This window comes from Cupressus sempervirens, chromosome 3, assembly GCF_028749045.1.
Source record: "Cupressus sempervirens isolate cs-2001-9-10 chromosome 3, ASM2874904v1, whole genome shotgun sequence".
Classification (NCBI taxonomy): domain Eukaryota; kingdom Viridiplantae; phylum Streptophyta; class Pinopsida; order Cupressales; family Cupressaceae; genus Cupressus; species Cupressus sempervirens.
In genome coordinates this window covers 879,299,831-879,324,297 of record NC_143120.1, presented here as the reverse complement: position 1 = coordinate 879,324,297, position 24,467 = coordinate 879,299,831, and positions in this window count along the sequence as shown.

The following is a 24,467-nucleotide window of genomic DNA, read 5'->3' as shown; positions in this document are numbered from 1 at the left end:
TTACAATTTGTAGATAGGTTCAATTAACAATTATCCAATTAATTCCATGGTTAATATTCCTACACACTCAATTTGAATATCAGTAGTTCAATAACATCACATTCATATATTTAAACCAAATTTGCATAATCACGTTTGATCAAAATGTTAAAACTTTCATTTAAATATTTTTTCCCATTTATGCACATAGTTTAACATCACTAATCTCATAATTGAATCATCATAAAATATTTAGTAGTTTGAATAAAAATGCTAAAATAATCATCGTAATGCACGCATATACCTAAAACATCATAGACATCATCAATAGAGCATACTAAACTATCTGAATGCATATCACCTAATCATCAAGGTACCATATATAAAAATCATCATCAAAAGATGAAACACCTAATAGCATCATTAGTACAAATCAATGTTTAAATAGTCAAACAATTTAGTAAGTCTTGAATCATAGGGTATCAAAATATGAACATATAACCTCTTGTTGACGATACCCTAAAAACACTAACACATTGGAATGTAATTATAGTATATAAAATCAAGCTACTTAAGAGCATTTTGAGTGAGTTGATGAACTTGTCTTTGAATTTCTAATGATTCATAAGAAGGTAAATATTAAGTTACATTATTGCAACAGCCATCAAATCATCATACATAAGATAACCATAATTATTATAATATCCTCTACATGGTTTCAAGAAATAACCATGACAATTTATCATAATGTCACATTGTCATTCTCATATATCTATTAAAATTTCATATAAAGGGTTTAACAAGAAATTCATATTTAAATAAGTACATACAAGGAGGGGTCTTACATCCTCCCCCACTAGTCTTTGACTTCCTCTTGGAAGTCACACAAACTAAGGCATTCATCCCCTGCTAGACCCTGTCTAGACTTATTCCAAAATTTAGTCTAATACAAAAGAATGATTTATTATTTATATTTATAGTCAAAGATGATATCATATTTACCTAATTACCATTACTAAAAGTGAAGTTCAATCCATAACTCTGACATGGGTACATTTTCCAAGGTCAACACTTCTTAAAACATATAGGTCACATATAAATAGCATTCTAATCTAGAATGAATATAATTATGTAATCTCTCATAATAATAATACCATAAGGTGTTATTAATTTCCAAATACTTAGTCATCAATGTAACAATTGTATGAGACTCCCTCAAATAAGGTTTCCTTATAATGCAACCAAGATCTTTATCAGAGGTTAAACTCTTTTACTTTAGAGTTTCCATTGCATACTCATTCCTTGATAGGACACTAAACAAGTCCATTTATAAACATGAACCTTTTGCATCTAAAAATTCCATTAGGTTAACTCATAACCTCGACTAATTTTATGTTGGGGTGCAATCCATTACTCAATATAGTCAACAAATTTTTCACTAGTCCTAGGAGAGGGTGGGGCACAAATACCTTCACCAAGATACATGTACCCTAATACTATACCTTCACTTGATTGTTAGGAATCCCTTTAGTAGGCTTATCATATGTGACTTTTCCAACATAATTTATAAGAAGGTGCCTCAAAATTTAGATTCAAAATCAAAGATGAAATATTCAATTTAAAAGTATGAAACAAAAGAACTTAGGAGTGGTTACAATAGTAAACTTTTAATCAAGAAATAAAGGCATGTCTTAGAGGAAAAATAGAACCATCAATAATAAATTTGGCTAAGAAGCCCAATATCACATTGTTGGAAAGAAAGAAAATTATACAAAAAATTTGAAATTAGACAAATAAGGAAATAAATCCAATTGTATACAAAATTTACATTATTGACATACTGTGTACATTACTGACATACTGCAGTCATACCAAGGTCACCAAGGGAAAGTAGGAATTTTAAAGTCTTCCAAATACATTGCAAGAATCTTTCATTGAATTTATATGGTGCTCTAAAAACCATATTTCTCAAATTATGATTGATCCCACATACTACCTACATAGCTATCTGTATCGACATCTCCCTACAGTTAGGGTTTACTGTACTAAGGGGCATGTCTAGACTAGAACCACCTAATAGTGTGAATGTGAGGATAACCAAAATGAGTTTCCTTCCGTCCTCTTTTTGTTAAAAGGGTCTCCTTTCAATAAAACCAAACATGTGGGGACATTACTGAAAGATAGAGTTACACTTTGAGTTTTAGTTATAATAGCAAGTCAATTATCCTCAACTAATTATAATTACATGTTGGGGCATCTACCCATAATCTTTCTTAGGTCATGTCCACCATGATATACAAGTTGAAGTTGTGCCATCAAATTCACCAAATCTGGTATGATCCAATACACATATATATCCTTGTCCTATATTACTTAATTGCTTACACAACTTCTAATTATCATTATAGAATGTAGTGAATTGTGTTTCTCTTACTATTAATCTATATTATGCATCTCCTAGTCATAAATGACTTATGAATCCATCCTTAGGTTGTAGGTTTGAAACTAGGTAGGTATAAAACCATTAAAAGGATGTTGTCAAAGATTGCTTATTCACTCTTACAACTATCTCCTTACCAAGGTATAGGTCATCATCACATTTCCTATCATGCCTTGTGGCCCAAGTCCTCTTATCACTTAATTCTAAAACTTGAACCTTTTTTTTTCATATTAGGTTGAAAATCTCATCACGACCTTACTTTCTCTATATCATAGAGTTATAATTGAACCAAAATCTTCAATACTAAGGTCTAAGAGTATACACTTGATATTTATAATTTAGTATCACTCATGCTTAGACAATAAGTCTACTAACATAAATAAACACACATAACCCTAATTTAAAAATTTGCATTTTCTATCTTACTGGTTCAATACTATATGTTACATACTTCTCACCATTTAGTTACATCCTTACCATCAGATTTGGATAAATTTATTACTTGATTAGAGTTCTATTCCTCATAGTAGACTAAGATACTCTCATTCTTTGTGTGTTCCTAACTAACTTACTTGTTAAATTAGCTTCTTGGATTATTATCACGTCGTTCAAGGTTCCCAAAGGTTACTTGTATATTTCAGTTGAGCTCTTGTTTTCTTTCCAAAGATTACTAGAATAATACATTTAAACCTATAATAGGTCATAGGTATCTCAATAGTTTGATAACATTGTATACTTTTAAAGTGTTACATTTCTATTCACTCACCATTTATTTTATTTATACAATATTATAATCATAAGGAACAAAATTAAATTGTGAAGGTCATAGGTTTCCTTTATTTATTATGTAATGTCTAAATCAATACTAGCCTACTTGATAACCTCCATACTTGATATGAACTAAAATACTTCCACGAGTGATATGGTTAGGCATAATCTGGCTTCTACTAATGATTATGAGAAACACTTTCTCTTTGATTACTAGGTTATTTTCTTGTTTCCAGTCGCATGATTGAAAAATGTTTTAGGGTCCTTACCTTAGTTTTCCCCCAAGCTGGTAGTATTCAATGTAATTTTCAAATATTTTATGAGATCAAAATATACCTTGATACAAATACAATATTTTTGCATTTAATCATTTGTTTCAAGTCATTAGGACTGGGTTATCTAATATGGTTAACAATTTACAATCATTAATTCTAGTTCCAATTTTACTTAGGTTTACTTATCAGTGTCATAGTTTAAAAGAATAAATTAGCTTCTTAAAATTATGCAATGATAAATCCCTACTTCATATAGTAACATTTAATCTCGTAGACTTAACATGGGCCCATTGCTTTCCAAGTATTATGAACCTAGGCTCTGATACCAAACGCCATACCCAAAAATTAGGGCAAAATGCACAACAACAATTTTTTTTAAAATTTAATAAACATAATTTTTCAACATACTATATTGAATACTTTGTGGGAAGTTGAAAAAAATATTGAAGTGAGATTCAATTTCATTTCATAATAATGTAGAGTTGACATCACAACATACTGCACTAATACAAAACCTTAGGTCCTAGTGTTATAGGAGCACCTAGTTTGGTTTACACAATTTGGTTGATTAGAGAGGGGTTATGGAAACACAATCATTGTTCTTGTGTTATCACAATGTATGATTACAAACTCTACAAACTCAATCCCAATATCTTTCAACATTTGTTTCATCTAAATAATCAGATTACAACTATTTTTTGTTGCTACATACTCTACTTATGCCATACTCTATGAAATATAGTCTTATTTCTTTCTTAGCCAAGAAACCAATCTTCCTCCCAAGAAAAATTCTCTACCACTAGTACTTTTTCTATCTTCTACACTTCATGCCCAATCTACATCAGTGTATGTACATAAAGTAAAATCATTTGATCTATTATACCATAGTCCATAATCAAGTGTATCATTCAAATATATGAAAATTCTTTTAATTTATTTATAATGTTATTCTTTAGGATCTTCTTGAAATCTTTCCATAATTCCAACTACATTAGCTATATTAGGTCTAGTGTGTGTCAAATATTGAAATCCACCAATCATAGATCTATACTTTTTCTTCTCAACAATAGGGGTTTCATCTTTACTAGATAACTTATGTCTAGTTACCATAGGTGTTCCAACATGTTTACATCTTTCCAAACCAAATATCTTCAATAAGTCTTTAAGATATTTTTCTTGTGATATGAATATACCATTTTTGTTTTGAACAAAATGCAATCCCAAGAAATACTTCATCTCACCAGTCATGCTTAGCTCAAATCTTTCTTTATTTCTTTTGTAAATGCCTTGCTTCATCATTTCCTCCAAATAATGTGTCATCCAAAAATGCCTCAACAATTATTAAGCTAATGCAAATTTTTTCAAAGATAAGTTACTATCAACATTACCTTATACAAATCCCAAACCTATCAAATGATTATTGAATTTTGCATACCAAGCTCTAGGTGCTTGTTTCAATCCACACAATGCTTTTTTCAATCTGTAAACCCTATCTTATTTTTATGTAAAAGGAAAATCATTAGGCTACTCAATGTATACCTCTTCTTCTAGTACACCATTTAGAAAAAATGATTTGACATACATCTAATAAGATGTAGGATTATTATTTTTGGGATATGCCAAAAACATTATCACTACTTCTATTCTAGCAACAGGTGCACATGTTTCCTTAAAATCAATTCCTTCCTATTGTGAGTAATATTTACATACCAATCTTTCTTTGTTTCTTACAACCTCACCTTGTTCATTCATCTTATTTTTGAATACCCATTTAGTTTCAATAACATTCTTATCCTTAAGTCTTGGAAGCAATTCCAATAAATAATGCTTTTTATTCTCTAACTTCTTATTTTTCAAAGCTTTTTTTCCTTAATAGTAAAAAATCCTATCTCATCAATCTCATTGTCACTTTCACTGAAGAATTCTTCTAGTCTACCATTAAATTGCTCATCATTTTCAAAAAGACAATCCTTAATAATTCTCTATTTTGAGGGCTTCTTATACTTATTTACTCTCTTAGGACATTTAGAAGAATAATGACCAAGTCCATTACAATTCCAAAACTTCAATATTTTGTTACATTTCAGTTCTCTCTTCATAAGATGGGAAAGAGCTTCCTCAATCTTCTTATCTTCTTTTAAAAAAATTTGGCTTCTACTGACATAATCTCCACTAGTACTTCCACTCCTTGTCAATATAGGTTGAACACTCAATGCACTAAAAGTAGTTTCAACTCTAGGCAATTCTCCACTTTATCTCATCCACATATCTATTGATTGTAGTCTTCCAAGAAGAGTCTCTCTTGTAAACTCAGTTGTCAAGGGAATAACTTGTTTAATCATTTGTGTTTTTAATCTGTATGCAGGTGTCAAAGTCTTCAATATCCACCATACAACTTCATCTTCATATTATTCTCCTCTACAAGTTTTAATTTTTGTAACACTCTTTGATATTCTACAAAAATAATTTCTCATAGATTCATCTTCCATCATTTTAGCATCTTGAAATAAGCATATCCAATTATGTAATCTATGATTATCACCTAATTCAAATGTACCGATCTAGGGTAGGATATCCAGTTACCCTATGAATGATTCTTTTTGTGATCTTTATGGGAACATCTTCTAATCACAGACTACCATCATGAATTCTACTTAACACAAGTCTAATTCATTATGTCTTAAATACGGTGGGAGAACCCAAAGCTAGTGTTAAACCCTTCCTCTAAGCAATTTTATATTCATCCTTTAAAACTCCGTTGACACACAACTTATCATAGGCTTCCCTTATTTCCATATCTCCTATGGCTCCTATTTTACAGTTATAGCATCTCTTTACATCTTGAACCATTTCAACTTTTGGGGGTATGCGAGAAAGGGCTCCAGCGGGATCATTCTTATATGTAACTTCAGGAATGGGATGAAAATCAGGTTTCTTAACCTCATTAGATACTAGCTGGACCTCAAAAAACTCTTTGTCATGGGTTTTCTTAGAACTCAAAGCCATTTGTGTAAACTAGGGTTTCCTTTACAAAGAAATATGAAACTACGTAGCTTGGCATAAATGAAAATATCTCAAGATTGATGAAAATGTATTGTAAGAGGTTGGAATCTTCTTGGAATACTAGATTCTCTACTATGAAGTCACTTCGCTTTCTTTCTCTTCTTTGCTTCTTGTTCATGATGAAGAAAAATGATTGAAATTACAATAATATACCCTATTACCATCGTATTAAATGCTCAACTGCCCACTCATCTTATGAAGGATTTTTAACATGACTCGGCTTGCACTACATTTCCACTTCACTCAACTTCCATTGGAGTGACTCAACTCTACATCAGTCATCAATTTGGTTGCTATTAGGAAATTGACACCCACTAGAGTTTTACTCAACCTTTGAGGACAACTCAACAGTTTTGTAAGAATCTTCATATTATGACTTGGCATCTTTTCTTATGCTGATTTCTTCTTTATAGTACTTCTTTGTCTTGGGACTGGTGTATGATATAACTTTGTATATCAGTCCCATGCATCTATTCATGTTTAGTTTGATGAAGTATGATCACTTGACCCATTGGGTGAAGTGATCCCTTCACTTGATGTGTTGCACTCATCTTTCTTCTTCCAAGTCTTATTCATTTGCCCTCTTATTTTTTCGACATCAATCTTTTCTTTTCCTTTGTTGGCTTCAATTTTTGGTGCTTTTGACCTTGTAGGACAGTTTCTGCTAATACAAGTAGCTAAAACAAGTGGTTTGACTTAGCCACCTACTATAATTCCCTCTAAAGTGTGTTCTTATACAATTTTTAGGGATATGTCCATATTCCTGACAATAATGATAGCTTTGCCTTGTATTGCAATCCCAATAGTAGTGATTTTCATTTCCTTTTGTTTTTGCTGGATGATTTGATGTCCACATAGACTTTGATCTGCATTCAAAGGCTCTATGTCCATACTTCTTGCAATTGTAGCAGTGACCTTCAAATTTTGGTGTCTTGATAGTCCTAGTTCTGCATTCATGTGCTTGATGTCCTTGCTTCTTGCACTTATGAAAATAGCTTGCACTCTTAGGCTTATCATGCTAATGGGCATTCTTTCTTCTACATACATTAGAGGTATGTCCTTTCTTACCACAAAAATGATAGGTAGGTTTGGTGTTCTTACCTTTGTTGTTTCTTTCTTCTGCAGTCTTGGATGACTCTCCTTCTTCAATGCTGGTATATCCTAATCCTTGAGTGTCATGGCTAGACCTTGGGGATTTCAGTAACTACTCAAAATACTTGATGGCCTCATTGGGTTTGTTGAAGCTCTTTAAAATTTCCTTTTCTCTTTTCAAGTCATTTTGCAATTGCTCATTTTGCATTTTTAGTGTAGAGATCTCAATGTCCTTCATATTCAACTCATGATGAAGGTTCATCATTTGGGCAAGTGTATCCATCTACATGTTTGAGATTCTTGTTAATTCAGTACATTTTTCTTCAAGTCTATTTGCAAGATTCATTTTTTCATCTTCCATCATGACTCTATCCTCAACCGCTCTTTTCTTTTATTTCCTGATTTCACATAATTATGGCCTGTGTTTCATGTTCCATCTTGAGAGATCTTATCTCTTCCGCTTGAACTCTTTTTTTCTCCATTAGTTCTGCTATTGCTGCATCAAACTCTTTAGTGTCTCCATTGGCAAACACTTGTGTGGTTTCAATCTCCCTATAGTTTATATCATTTTTAGCTATGGCTATCTCCTTTCTTCTTTTCAAGGAATTTCTTAGTTCCTCTCTAGCTTCCTCCACTTTGAGTAGAGCTAGTTGCACATCAATCACCTAATTCTCAATGATCTTTCTGAGTTTGAAAAATTCCATCTTTAGATCTTTTCCTCCAAGCTATTAGGCTTCTTCTTGAGATAACTTAGCTCTAATACCAATTGTTGGAATATTCAAATGGGAAGAATTCATCTGAGAGGGGGAGGTGAATCAAAAGTACTAGCTTTTAGCCTATTTTAAATCCTTAATAACATATAACTAAAATTATCATGCATGCATATAAACATTAAACAATCATGAGAAACAAACGTGCATCACCATGACACTTGAGATTTTGGTAACTCAGAAACCCTCTAGGAATAAGAAGGTAAAATTTGGGTGGGAATGATACTCACAAAATCACTGCAACAATAATGTTTGACCACTTCTGATGATCTACCATGTTAAAGGCTTTACACTATGTTAATAGTGACCTAGTTAAAGGATTTACAAACACTTTACATGAAGTATTACCATGTTAAAGGATTTAATCACCTTTTCAAAGGATCTACAAAATAGTTGTTAAGCTAACCTATCAACATAGAGTTTCCTTTCTAATACAATGGCTAAAGAGTATTAGATATAATAAACCTAATAGCTTACAATCCTTGATTGCTGAATACAAGCACTTGATCTACTTTCTCTGATCTTGATCCTTTGATATCTGATATTTTTTTATATCCCTTGCCTTGTTTTGATCAACTGAATGTCTAACTGCTACTCTCTTCCTCTAAGTCTTTTTACTCTTCACTCCACTATAGTTTCCCGATACACTCCATCCATTCTTCATACAATGAGATTTTTTCTTCCTTATAAAGTCATTCGAAGACTTAGGGTTAGGTGTGAATCTATGATCCATATTGAATCTCTGTTTCCTGCTCATTCCTTGCACTTTTGTTAATGGTTGCATGCCTTCATTTTTTTTTATTGGTTGGATGTAGTTTGAATAGGAAGAATAAAATATTTGATCTTATCTATTTGATCCTTCTAGATCCTTCAATGTCGGCCATAAAAATGGTTTACATTTGAATTAGTGAAGTTACAAACTCATATGTGCATTCTGTTTTACTCGACACTTACTAATTTTTGATGCTCGACACATGTAACAAAACTATCTCACTCGGCTCCTATTGCATTTTTGTTTTTCTCGACATCATCTGTGACTGGGTACTTAAATATCACTCGGCTTCTGTATCATGCTTGGAACCTGAAGTCACTTAGCACTTGATCTTCACTCGACACCTAAAGGCTTCTCGGCACTTGAAAATCACTCAGCACCTGATCTTCACTTAGCACCTGAAGGCTGCTCGGCACTTGAAGATCACTTGGCACCTGAAGGCTACTCGACTTCAATGTAGAAAGTGGTTAAGTGTGTTGGCACTCAAATGCCAAAACCATTCTAAGACTAACAATCTCCCCCTTTGACATGAGTGACAAAAATACTTAACTAAGCATTATTGTATGAACTTATGAGTACATTCACTAATCTGCTCAGTATATATATAGAAGTTTAAAAACTTTATCAAAATTTTGTAAGAAACAATATATATCACAAAATTATTGTAACTCCCCCTAAGTTGATTGTGCCATTATCTATTCTGTCTTGGTAACCAAAATTGTTGTGTTGAATATATCTCATGCTGAATACTGATATAACATTATATCTCCCCCTTTATCTCCCTTTTTTGTTTTCATCTCCCCCACTCTCTTTATCTCCCCCTTTTTGACACTTATGTCAAAGGGTTCTAAGGGTTAAGACCATATTTCACCAAAACTGTACTATTTACCTCCATAATCATCCTAAGAGAAGCATCCCAATTACTCAAAGCAATTTCAAGAGATTTGTGCTGGATGGCAATCTCTGCAACAAGATGAACAAGACCATCTAAAGTAGACAAATTAGGGTCTTTCTTTAGAACATTTTCTGCATAGGCTTGTTCCTTATGGAGGATTTCCAAGTGTGGGGTGATGGAAGATTGAAGCTGTAGAAATTTGGCTTTAATGGTGCTCTCTTCTGTTGTCAATTCAGCCAATTCCTTCTGAGTACGAAGCGTTTGAGCAAAATGCTTCTCAGTTTGAGCTGGATCCTTAGGTAGTTGCATGCTTGAAATATTTAGATTCCTCTCCAAGCTTATTATCCTCTGGCTAGTCTCTTGTGTGAAATATAAGAAGTCACACAACTTTTTGTACAATGAGAATATATTCTCAAGTACTTGTTTGACCTTTTCAATTTTCTTGGCCAGTTCAACTTGTGATAGTGTTATTTCATTTGCAATTTTGTTGTTTAATTTCCCTTGAAATTTGTTTTCAGACCATTCCATTAGTTTTACATTGGTCTCTTGGTCTTCACTTTGTACCTATTCCACTATATTGGCTAGTTGCTCCATTATGGGCTTTGTTTCATCAAGTACCTGTAAATTGAAAGCATCTAGAAATATATCCTTAATTTCTTCTAATGCTTGCCTCTATTTGTACTCATACCTAAGTACCTCTTGCTTCTTCTTCCTTTCAAGTGTCTCTTGCACTTCAATTATTTGGGCAATGGTCATGGTGTCAAAGTCATACCTGGGAATGACTATCTCTTCATCAAGAGTAGGGTCTCCATAGTGAAGTACCCTTGCAACCTTGGTAGAACTCAAGCTTGGTATAGATATCTGCAATGGAACTATAGAGCTCAGCTGCTGTGAAGTTTTAGTGGGAGTCCCTGTTCTAGGCAAGTTGTCCAATGTTTGAATTTCCTGCTACTCCTTTTGCTTAGGGCTCTCCCCTTCCTTGTTCTATTCTTTTTTGCCTTGATCAATGGCAGTTATCTTAGGCAATGCACCTTGTGTTTGTGCTATAGATACAGAGGTATCTTTTTGTCTTGCTTGCTCTTTAGCTGTCTCCCCTGCAAGTGTACTTGTTGAAGTGTCAACCGTAGCAGTAGTATCTTTGACTTTGTGCTCTTTAGCTTGAGTACTACATAGTTGTAGGAAGTTGTGAAGGTGGTTCTTATGGATTCACCTTTTCCTTGGTAATTTTAGCTACTGCCTTCTACAATTCATCTACACTCACCAAAACAGGGCTAGAGCACAACTGTGATTGCAATGTTGTTTGGTGAAGAATCTTTTTGTGATCCTCTATAGTGAGTGGATTCATGTTCTAACAAGAGGTGTCAGGAACATCCTTTATTTTTATAGATTCTACAAGTGTAGTTGCAATATGTGGAGGACTAGGTGGTGGCAATTGGGTGTCTTGGACACTCTATTCTTGTTGCTGCTCCTCAGCTATTGCCTGTTCACCTTCTTGGGCATCTTTCTCCACATTTTCCTCTTTTTCAATGTCATCAATATCTTCTTCATTTCTCCCTTCAAAAGGGTCCTCTTCTCCCTCCTTTCTTGTAGTCAATCCATAGATTACCTTCCATATTTGTGTTAACTTTTTGACAACATCTTCAATTTGATTCTGCAGGATACTGAAGGCTCGATATTTAGGTACAAATTTTCTTGCATATTTCTTTCTTGCCTTACTAATTTGACCTTTTGTAAGGTTTGGTATTACACGAGCCAAAGTTGACACTCTTATTTCCTTTTCCACTTTGGGGCAGTAATGCAGCTTATTCTCAATTAATGTGCTTAGCTCCTTGGGTATTGAGTCATCAAGTTCAAGTGGAGTAGTCTTGAACTTTGCCATCATAGTGTAGATGGACTCCTCAACTATATTTTTTTGTTCTATAGACAACTTATTGAACTTTATGGTCTTAAGACCATACAAATTTGCATTGTCTCTAATATCATTACAAATGCTTTCTAATCTAGATGAAGTGGAGCATCTTACCATTATAAATTGTTCTTCATTAGATTTTGTTTCTTCCTCCTCTAATTCCTGTGGTGCAATAGACTTTCTTTTCTTCTACTTTGTAGGCCCACCTTGCTCTATTGCCTTCTTCTTTTCTTATTCCTTTTCTACTTTGGTTGTTCCCTTTGTATCTAGCCTTATAGTTGGCTTTATTGGGCTAGGTTTGGTCACAGTTTTCTTTGCCTTAGGCCATGCAATTGGTTGCTTCTTTACTTTCCTTTTCTTGGGCTTAGCCTTGGGTGGATCCTTCTCTGCACATTCCTCTTCTTCAACATCTTCACCCATGCCTTGGGTTAATGTAGGTGGTCCTTGCTCTTGCTCTTCTTCATCTCCTTCTGCTTCTTCATCTTCTTCATCCCCTTCTGCTGTACCTTCACCAAGTTTTTCCTTTAGCTTTTTAACCAATTTATCCTTTTTCTTGAGTGTGGAGGTAGTCTTTAACTCCATATTCACCTTTGACCTTACCACATCATAAGTGCCAAAGTGTGGGGCACTCTTGTCTATCTCTTCTACCAATAATGCAGTTATTGCTGCAGATGCTTCATCTATGTTGATCTCATAACCAAGAGGCCTTAACCATCTCACTCTTGGTATGAAGGCTTGTTTATAGGTATTGTCAATATCTACAAGAAAACAAACATCATTTACATGTTTCTCCACTAAAGAAACTGGGATCTTGAATCTTTGCTTCATTGATTTCTTAAAATCTTCAAAATAACTTGTCATCAGTGTGTCAAAATTGTCTCCCATTTGTTCTATATATTCATTACTTTGGGCTATGATAGTTCTATCATTTCTCCAAGAAATTTTTCCAAAAGAAGGAAATTCATTCTGAACATAGAAGAATATACAAACCAAAATTGCACCAAATTTGCATTGGGCACCCTTTGTCCTTATAGCTGCTAAATTTTCATTAATCTATTGTACTTGTAGCTCTACAAGATCATAAGTATGATCCTTTTTCACCAACTTGTAGCCTACATCTACTGCAATACATGGCACATTGTTGAGTCTACTCGATTGATATAATTTATGGGCAATAACTCTAACAGCAAATTCAACAAGAGGATCTTGAATGGTGTCAATTGTCATTCCTCTTTTATTCCACTTGGCACCTATGTTTTTCTCAATAACCTCCTTGGACTCACTTCGCAAGGTCTTATACCAATCTAGAGTAGGATATCTAGTTACCCTATGAATGATTCTTTTTGTGATCTTTATGGGAACATCTTCTAACCACAGGCTACCATCATGAATTCTGCTTAACACAAGTCTAATCCATTTTGTCTTAAATATAGGGGGAAAACCCAAAGCTCGTGTTAAACCCTTCCTCTCAACAATTTTATATTCATCCTTTAAAACTCCATCGACACACAACTTCTCATAGGTTTCCCTTATTTCCATATCTCCTATGGCTCCTATCTTATAGTTATAGCATCTCCTTACGTCCTGAACCATTACAACTTTTGGGGGTATGCGGGAAAGGGCTTCGACGGGATCGTTCTTATATGCAACTTCAGGAATGGGATGGAAATCAGGCTGCTTAACCTCATTAGATACTAGTTGGACCTCAAATGACTCTTTGTCATGGGTTTTCTTAGAACTCGAAGACATTTGTGCAAACTAGGGTTTCCTTTACAAAGAAATATGAAACTATGTAGCTCAACACAAATGAAAATACCTCAAGATCGATGAAAATGTATTGTAAGAGGTTGGAATCTGCTTGGAATACTAGATTCTCTACTATGAAGTCACTCTGCTTTCTTTCTCTTCTTTGCTTCTTGTTCACGATGAAGAAAATTGATTGAAATCATGATAATATACCCTATTTCCATTGCATTAAATGCTCAACTACCCACTTAGCTTCTAAATGATTTTTAACATTACTCAGCTTGCACTACATTTCCACTTCACTCAGCTTCCAGTGTAGTTACTCAACTTGACATCAACCATCAACTCGGTCACTGTTAGGAACTTGGCACCCACTAGAGTTTTACTCGGCCTTTGAGGACAACTTGACAGTTTTGTAAGAATCTTCATATTATGAATTGGCATCTTTTCTTATGCTGATTTCTTCCTTTTAGTACTTCTTTGTCTTGGGACTAGTGTATGATATAACTCTGTATATCAGTCCCATGCATCTATTCATGTTTAATTTGATGAAGTATGATCACTTGACCCATTGGGTGAAGTGATCCCTTCACTTGATGTGTTGCACTCATCTTTCTTCTTCCAAGTCTTATTCATTTGCTCTCTTATTTTTTTGACATCAATCTTTTCTTTTCCTTTGTTGTCTTCAATTTTTGGTGCTTTTGACCTTGTAGGATAGTTCCTGCTGATATGACTAGATTTCAAGTAGCTAAAACAAGTGGTTTGACTTAGCCACCTGCTATAATTCCCTCTGAAGTGTGTTCTTATACAATTTTTAGGGATATGTCCATATTCCTAACAATAATGATAGCTTTGCCTTGTATTGTAATCCCAATAGTAGTGATTTTCATTTCCTTTTTTTTTTTTTGGATGATTTGATGTCCACATAGACTTTGATCTGTATTCAAAGGCTCTATGTCCATACTTCTTGTAGTTGTAGCAGGGACCTTCAAATTTTGGTGTCTTGATAGTCCTAGTTCTACACTCATGTGCTTGATGTCCTTTCTTCTTGCACTTATGACAATGGGTTGCAATCTTAGGCTTATCATGCTAATGGGCATTCTTGCTTCTACATACATTAGAGGTATGTCATTTCTCACCATATAAATGATAGGTAGGTTTGGTGTCCTTCAATATCATGGTTGGACCTTGGGGATTTCAGTAACTGCTCAAAATACTTGATGGCCTCATTAGGTTTGTTGAAGCTCTCTAAAATTTCCTTTTCTCTTTTCAAGTCATTCTACAATTGCTCATTTTGCATTTTTAGTGTAGAGATCTCAATGTCCTTCACATTCAACTCATGATGAAGGTTCATCATTTGGGCAAGTGTATCCATCTACATGTTTGAGATTCTTGTTAATTCAGTACATTTTTCTTCAAGTTTTTTTGCAAGATTCCTTTTATTCATCTTCCATCATGACTCTATCCTCAACTGCTCTTTTCTTTTGTTTAGTGATTTCACATAACATTATGGCCTGTGTTTCATGTTCCATCTTGAGAGATCTCATCTCTTCTGCTTGAACTCTATTTTTCTCCATCAGTTCTGCTATTGCTGCATCAAACTCTTTAGTGTCTCCATTGGCAAACACTTGTGTGGTATCAATCTCCCTGTAGTTTATATCATTTTCAGTTATGGCTATCTCCTTTCTTCTTTTCAAGGATTTTCTTAGTTCCTCTCTAGCTTCCTCCACTTTGAGTAGAGCTAGTTGCACATCAATCACCTAATTCTCAATTATCTTTCCAAGTTTGAAAACTTCCATTTTCAGATCTCTTCCTCCAAGCTATTAGGCTTCTTCTTGAGAGAACTTAGCTCTAATACCAATTGTGGGAATATTCAAATGGAAAGAATGCATCTGAGAGGGGGGGTAAATCAGAAGTACTAGCCTTTAGCCTATTTTAAATCCTTAATAATATATAACTGAAATTATCATGCATGCATATAAACATTAAACAATCATGATAAAGAAACATGCATCACCACATAACACTTGAGATTTTGGTTACCTAGAAGCCCTCCAAGAATAAGAAGGTAAAATTGGGGTGGGGATGATACCCACAAAATCACTGCAGCAATAATGTTTGACCACTTCTAATGGTCTACCCTGTTAAAGGCTTTAAATTATGTTAATAGTGACCTGGTTAAAGGATTTACAAACACTTTACATGAAGTGTTACCATGTTAAAGGATTTAATCACCTTTTCAAAGGATCTACAAAATAGCTATTAAGCTAACCTATCAACATAGGGTTTCCTTTCTAATACAATGGCTAAAGAGTATTAGATATAATAAACCTGGTAGCTTACAATCCTTGATTGTTGAATACAACAACTTGATCTACTTTCTCTGATCTTGATCCTTTGAAATCTGATATTTGTTCATATCCCTTGCTTTGTTTTGATCAACTGAATGTCTAACTGATGCTCTCTTCGTCTAAGTCTTTTGACTCTTCTCTCCACTATAGTTTCCCCATACACTCCATCCATTCTTCATACAATGAGATTTTGTCTTGCTTATAAAGACATTCAAAGACTTAGGGTTAGGTGTGAATCTGCGATCCATATTGAATCTATATTTCCCACTCATTCCTTGCACTTTTTTAATGGTTGCATTTAATGTAACAACACCAGATCTATTAACTAGGGAAACCCTTGATTATAGGGAAAACTTGGGTGGTGATCATATACACAAGATGATATACTAATATAAATGTTACTTGTGAAAGGATGGACCCTCTTAGGAGTCAATGAATTACATTCAATACATATGAGTCTCTGTTATGAGACTTTGAATCTCTGTTAGGAGACTTTGAATCCCTATTAGGAGATCCCAACATTATTAGGAGTTGTGTGAACCCTATTAGGAGTTGTGCTAATATTGTTAGGATTTGAAAGGAAGACATGTGGACCCATTGTCCAGTTAAATTTAGTATTATCCTCAATAAATAGTACAAGTGTACATCAACACTATTAAAAAAAAAATTCTTTTCCAAATATAGTTCCTTGTAAGATCATTGTGCCTCAACTACACCAACCACTTCTTTGATCCAAAAGATATTCACACATAAGTTCACACAATACATAACATAGATATGATTGCATATCACACTTTGCATCTAAGGAAATGACCTTTCCTTTATACCAAGTCCTAGAATAATTTATTGAGTTAGTCTTGAGGCTTTCCCAATTTATAATAATAATAAAGGAATAACTTAAGATATTACATGACATGTTACATTACAATATTACATCATTTTCATAATTACAAGCATTCTGTCATCTCACAATCTTCATAACTCTTTACTCATTGATTTTCTAATTGTGTATGATTAACCACAACATCTTAAACATATCTTCAACCTTTGTCTCAGTCCACTTAACCAGATTCCATCTTTATTAGGAGATACAATAAAAAAAATAGTACTCACTTTCCATAATCTTTGTTAGAAAGTTTCCTTCACCAAGTCCATCTTAATTGTGTCCAATATTTATATTAATGTACGCGCTATTAACTATAGCATCTAGGAATACTCTAGAACATTATACTAAGTGTGCATAAGATTATCTTCAATCCTCAAACTTCACAAAGCCAAACTCTATTTGTTTCTTTGTTGATCTTTACAGAAAAGCTAGTATATTGATATCAATGTCAAACTCTATAATGAATGCAACACATAACCTTTGAATCATGTCTCCAACACTTTTTGGATATTCCTCCATAGGACTACCATCAAAATTCATGCTAAAAATAATATCAATTATTTATCATCTTTATTAATGCCATAATTAGAGAGATCCAATCTAATATAAATGAACTTAAAGAAAAACTCTTGAATATTGTCAAAAGCACAAGGATTTAGACCTATGAGCTCATTATACAATCTAAATTTTCTCATTCTATCAAGTTTACCAAAGACCCCTCCAAGATTTTCCAAGCATCATGTGGATGTGTGCAAGATGCAATGTGATATAGAAAATCATGAGAGATGGTAGATCTAAGAGAGCCAAGTTCTTTATCCCTTTGAACAAATAATTTTCTCTTTTTAGCAACACCTCTAGTTGGTTCTGGATCCTACCAAAGAATCAATCTAAGAAATCCAATGCTCAAAAAAATTATTAGAAATTGATTGTTTCCATTCATGATAGCTATATGAAGTAAGCATTTGAACATTTGAAAATTCCATCATGAAACCAAATAATGACTGAAAATAACTAACAACACCTTTAAATCACCGATGCAAATTAGAAAACTAAAATCCAAATACTAACCAAGTGCATATATAGTCCCAAAATGACATATTTTTGAAAGTGACATGTCCACTCTAAATCACTAAAAATTGATTGTAGATTTGGAAACTAGAAGAAAATTCATACACTTTTTTTTAAAAATGGACCTTAAATGTTATTGATTGTGCCCAAATGAGGTTTTTCCCAAATGCATGATTGGACATGGATAGTCATGAAAATTCGCAAAACTAATTAAGATGGGCACCAAAATAAATAAAAAATTAACACCATTACAACAATTTTTTTAGGAAATTCTACCCCAAATAAAAAAATTCTCCTCAATTTGGAGCACATATGACCAAGTTATGGTTGTTTGAAATTATATTTTAAAACATAAAACTCTAATTATGAAGGGTAAAAAACTTGAACCAATGATGACATCAACAATTTGTGTGACTAAATTTGATGGTTGTATAGTCATCACATGAAAATGTCAATCTTCCTTTTTTTGACAGATGGATGACTATATTTGAAGACTGTGAACAAATTGTATGCTACAAAAAGGCTTGATTGCTAATTGGGCTTCTTGCGTGGTTGATTGTATTGTCAATGTGTTTGTTTGTATGTTTTGTTGGGTCTAGGGATGATGTGATGGCTCAGCTATGTGGTTAATTATTAGTTGACCCAAGACACATACTATTCATAATACTTGCAATGTTCCCTACTGCTTTTGGCCTTCCATCAATTTACACAACAAGTCTTTTACTTTGATCATTTTCTTTCCATTGTAGATAATTTGCTGACAGTGCATACCTACACATATTTTTTTTATATTGAGCTATCTGCATCTAGTTTTTTTAATTGTAACAGGGTCCTACATACTCCATCAATTCAACAACTTTGTTATAAATGACCTTTATGCCATCCATGGAAAATAGGCCCAAACCATATAATGGTGATGGAGCTATGCGATATATCCTCTTGTTAACACAAAAATTAGTGTTAATTGGAGGTAATTCCTTGGGCACCCATTCTTTCTCAAGATGTGTGTACCTTAAGGGAACCTTGATGTCTCTCTTTGTCTTGTCTTCATAAGAACATGACCCCCCTTGAGCAAGGAAAAATTGCAGGTGTATTGAATTTTCTTCTAAGATTTTTCCCTCTAGTTTGTCTCTCTTTTGTAGCCTATAGCATGTCTCATTGTCCTCTTCTATTATTACATTTCCCTTGAGGAAGACAAATCTAATAGATACATATTTGGTGGTACCTGTAGCCCATTAGATGAGAGATATAGTTGAAGGAACTAAATATTTTTCTATAAAATGAGGCTAATATTGATGAAGCTTTCCTAAAGTTAATATCAAAGGTAAAAAGAAAGCAAGCATGTAATAAAATTATACCTCCTGATCCATGTCACTTTGTACGATCCTCATTAAATGGGTATAGTTTCTTACATATGTAAATCATTTATCTTAAGTTAGTTAAAAATTACATGATACTTATGCTACAAATTATGCATAGAACATAACATGAACAATATGCATATATCACAAAAAATAGAAAATTGTATATTTTTTAATTGGTCACCTCTACAAAAAACATATTATAAGTAATCAACACCTAATACATTTCTAGTGATCATGTCATTCATCATCTTCTTCATCCATCTCATCATTATGAACATCATCATTATCGCCATCATCATCCAAATCGTCAAATTGACCATCGTCAACATCATGATCATCACCATCACCACCATCATCATCTTTGCTACCACCATCAATTCCATCACCCTCATCATAAAAATCTTTTCCATCATCATCATCATCTCCTTCTTCATCTTCATCATCATCAACATCATCATCTCCTCCTTCATCTTTTCCATCATCATCTACTTCATCTTCCATTTCTTTAGTATCATCTTCTTCAATCCCTTTATAATTTACAAGTCTTCCTCTTGGATCATGTCTAATGACAAATGACCAACCCAGTTTATTTGGAACACCAAAGTAAAACACTTGTTCACATTGGCTTGGAAGAACACAGGGCTGATTTCCAACTAGCTCAAATGACCTTGTATTAATCATTGTAAATCTATTATCATATTTAGTAATAGTTCTATCAAGATCATTTTGATTCAGTCATAGCCTATACCATTTGACACTGAATAGAACTTGTTTGAAGGAAATAAAGTTGCACTCAATTATATCATCCAAAATGCCATAATATATATTTTCATATTGTTGAGGATGCATGCCATTTCCAAACAAAATATTGGTGAACTTGAACATTGCAGCTATCCCAAAATCACAAGTTCTCTTAGTCTCATCCACTTATTTTATGAAAAATTTATGACCATTATAGTACATAACTCTGTGATGTTTGATCTATTATTTTTCAAACATGTCAAAATTATGCATCCATCCTTGAATTGATATTAATGAAATGGGTCATGATTGATTAACTTATATGTATCTTTCTACCTCTTAAACCATTTTCTAGATCAATTACCATTAGCGTAACATTGGGTTCCTCGTTATGATGAGTCTCTTTAACCAATGAAGCAATACATTCCCATGTTAATGATCAATGATTTTGTTGAGATCATTCGATCTATACCATCATCCAATCAAGATTCTTTGCAATATACAAATGAAGTGCATCCCACTCATGAGCAACTATATAAAATAAATAGACCTGTTAGAAATAATTTATATAGATGATTGATAAGAATTAATAAACTGCAATAACATCTTATAATTACCTCTCACTTTTTTCAATATACCTTTCCCCATCAAGTACTCCCCTTCAAATTTGTTCACAAAGTTTAGATCTCAAACATGATTTATATGGATCTTTGATGCAAACTTGGGAATATATTCACTAATATAAACCATGGTGTGGTAGACCATATATCCCTCAACCATAGAACCCTCAGGATGTGCTCTTTATCGAACCAAGCCATTCAAAAATTTCAAGTGTTTCTCAACCATTCACATTGACCTAGTTGGTGCAAGTCCACACAATTTGATCTCCTCAACTAGATGTATGGAGTAGTGTTCTTGTGCATAAAAAAAAGTTGAAAGTAGACACTTTTTCATCTCACACAAAAGCTAAGGAATTTTTCTCTTCCATTGCTTTATGCCATTTTTATCAAATTTTTTAGATGAAAACTACCTAGAAGATATTCATCATGCAAAAATATATTAACAAGACTAATAACACTTCTATACAACAAATCTAACAAATAACACTTGTAACCTCATGTATTTCCCAAGATCATGTATAATGTGTTTGACACTCATGTTGTTGAATTTGTGTGGGAGAGATATAGGTAGAATGTACTGTAGTAATAATAAAATGACCTTTTCAATATATTATAAAATAAAATGATCAAAAGTACATGATATTTTACAAATTTATTGCAAATAGAGAAGAACATGACTTACCTTGACGAAAGTATGCCAATCATGCATTTTTAACCTTGACCCAAAATCAGCTTTCTTTTTATATGAGATTGTTTATATTTGTAGCAAATCATGTGGAAAATTTAGTTTATTTTATGGCTTCATATATGGCATCAGTTTGTTGCTACATTAATAACAAAGGAATGACGCTCGTATTAATTTGATTTCCGTTGCTATTTGATTCAACAAAAAACTTCAATGCACGATTGGATTCATCAATGTCACTTCAAATTTTGACCAAATTTTCTTTTTCACACCTTCCATTCAATATATTTTTATAGTGTCTATGTTACATTCTTTCCAATATGCATAACATCAAACAAATGCACAATTGAGAGGTGCTCGTAGTATGAAAAGCTACTAAATTATCTAGGATAGCTTTTAAGTCCTTTTGGAAGGTGCTCATCAATGCCTTGATGACCACCATGAACATCAATAATATCATTACTAAATAAAATATAGTATCCAAATAAAAGCTTGAATCAGAGGAATGACATTACCTCGATGATTCATTCTATTGTATTCCAACTTCCATGTGTGAGGTGTAATTCTTCATGGCTTTGATGTTTTCTCTTCTCTCCCATTGAAAAGAATTTTTTTTTTTCAATTCAATACTTATGATTTTTGTGGAGAAAGTGTCTATGCTCATCAAACACTTTCTTTTCTAAACTTTTTGAATGGTGAGATTTCATCTGTGGACCAAAAATTAGACTTGCAAATTTTTCCTTTATCTGAAGATCTACAAGATCATGTATACTATAAGATTCATATTTATAATTATTACATGCAAATTAAACATACAATGAAAAAATATGCGTTAACAGTTTTACATACCACAAAAATGTGTTAGTCTAGGGACATCATGTATTATCCATCCAAGCATTGCATGGAATTGAAATTTTCTTTCACCAATTGGTCTAGAGATTACATACATAGTGATCCCATTCCATAACTCCAACAACTCATCAATCAAGGGCTCAATATATACATTCATATCTTTCACTTGGTACTTACCTATTTGAATGAACATAAACAAAACATAATTATTACAGTCATTTCAATACTATGTTTATAAATTAATTTAGATGACTATTAAATGGAAAAATACCTGGTACAATCATTACCAAGATTATGTTCTCCTTCTTTATAGACATCCAAGGAGGAATGTTATTGTTAATAACAAAAATAGGCTAGATTGAGTAAACAAATCTCATCTCTCCAAATGGATTGACACCATCTGCTACCAATGAAAGCTTCAGATTACAAGGTTCTTATATAAATAGTGGCCACCTATCTTCTATGTTCTTAAATGCATAACCATCCACAGGCATTCATATAATGTCATCCTTAATTCTATTGCATACATGGTAATCCATAAATTGTGCCAAGCTAGTACACCTAAATAATCATTGCAGACGTGGAAGAATGGGAATGTACTGAGAAACCTTGTGAGGCAACTTTTTCATTATTTGATCTAATTGATATCTACTAGTGTGACAATTAGGGTATTCTATTGCAAATTCATATTGTTTATGATATATAATATGATCATTGGGATATGCATGTATTGTTTGATACTCCATTCCATTATCTTTAATAATGGTCGATAATTCTTAGTAAGAGTGAGGTACAATGTTTGATGGTGGTAACAAACACTCACCTATCAAACTATGGAAAAAAAAATTTATAATATAAATAAAATTAATGGTATACTAACATAGAAGATGACAAAAATGACATTATACCTTAGCATACGTGAGATTGCTACATTGGATATACCATTCATAACCTTGAATTTTACCAGCAACAATACAATAGAGAGAAGTATTATTTGGGATCCTTGGTACAAGGGATCATATGCCTTTTCAATTACAAGTATATCAAGGTTCTCTTCATCATCATCATTAGATGCATGATTGTCATCATCTTCATCAGTTGTGCTAGTAAAATCTTCTTCAATCCTATTCTCTGGCACATTATCAGCTACACCAATACCAACATCTCCAATTGTGTTCTCTACCTTAGGATCATCTTCTTCTATGGGAGTATTACCTTCTACTTCTATATTCACACCTCCATGTTCCACCAATTCAAAATACACATTCACCAAAGGATGAAAATCCTTTTCCCCTTCAATGTGATCATGTTGCCTACAATGTCTCTAAGTTGATGTGATTAGAATTCTTTGATTCTTTAAAACCTTGCATTTTTTGCAACAACAATAACATTTTCCATCACCATTTCTTTTGAATAGAGATCACAATCTAGCAATTACTGCCTTAATTTCTTTTGGGTTCATATTGTTAGGCATGACTTTCTTCATAGGAAAATATTCAAGCTATAAAATTATAACAAATATAAACATACAAGCATTAGTAGTTTCTTGTATATAATTGATAATAAAAAAAAAATTAAATATTAATATCTCTTTAGTACAGATGGCATCTAAACAAATCAAATGAATTGTACAATATAAATATTGGCATTGATTTTGAACAATATAGCATTAGCATTGATTCTAGACTTCATTTAACTTGGTAGAAATCTTTTGAACTATTACATCCATGAGGTAAGGGAGAAAGTGCATACCGCATTGTGATGATCCACGCTACCTAACTATGTCCAAGGCATCTGCACATTGGAGGCATACTCTACCTATCAAGTTGCCTTTGTACTTGTATACATGGGATCAAGACCCTTGAACTATTCACTCTAATGAATATGTCATTATGGTTTCTAATTGTTTTGATGTAGTTGTATTCCTATAACCATTGGTGATCTTTACTCACCTAATACAACTCTTCACCATCATACATCCACTCAAGAAAATCAGGCAATTTTCTATAATTACAATCTTTTAATACCCTAGTGCAACCTTTATGTTGTAGTTTATAGTTAATGTAAGGTTAACCTATATACATCCTAACTCACTCTTTATATAGTTATGTTTAAAAGCTTGTGACAATAATCAGTGGGTCTAAATAGATCAGTCAAGTTAATGCTAGATGGGAACAACTGATTGTTCATT